This window comes from Austrofundulus limnaeus, unplaced genomic scaffold (genome assembly GCF_001266775.1).
Source record: "Austrofundulus limnaeus strain Quisiro unplaced genomic scaffold, Austrofundulus_limnaeus-1.0 Scaffold1854, whole genome shotgun sequence".
In the NCBI taxonomy this organism is placed as follows: domain Eukaryota; kingdom Metazoa; phylum Chordata; class Actinopteri; order Cyprinodontiformes; family Rivulidae; genus Austrofundulus; species Austrofundulus limnaeus.
In genome coordinates, this window is record NW_013954256.1 from 11498 (window position 1) to 12007 (window position 510).

General features: G+C 54.7%; 1 protein-coding gene across 1 annotated transcript in view; it reads right to left on the reverse strand.

Moving 5' to 3' along the window:
• Positions 1 to 510, reverse strand: part of LOC106536514 (mucin-17) — a gene marked incomplete at its 3' end in the record, with an annotated part of 33378 nt that overhangs the window by 3762 nt on the left and 29106 nt on the right.

Sequence of the window (510 nt, forward strand, 5' to 3'; positions counted from 1 at the left end):
ACCTGACCCTAACCTGACCGGGAGCAGCTGGAGCCAGCCTGCAATCAGCTGCAGTCACTGGGCCAAATGCTGAACAAAAACCCTAACCCTAACCGTGTTTCTTTTGTTGTACTGAAAATTTTTTAAATTGAAATGAATAAACAAACAACTACGTGGTAATTTAAACAAGTTCAGGTATGAATGCTGACCCTGACCTGACCCTGACCTGACCTGACCCTGACCCTGACCTCAGGTGTTCCTGTACTGACCCTGACCTGACCTGACCCTGACCTCAGGTGTTCCTGTCCTGACCCTGTCCTGACCCTGTCCTGACCTGACCCTGACCTCAGGTGTTCCTGTCCTGACCCTGTCCTGACCCTGTCCTGACCTGACCTGACCCTGACCTCAGGTGTTCCTGTCCTGACCCTGACCTGACCCTGACCCGACCCTGACCTGACCCTGTCCTGACCCTGACCCTGACCTGACCCTGTCCTGACCCTGACCCTGACCTGACCCTGTCCTGACCCTGAC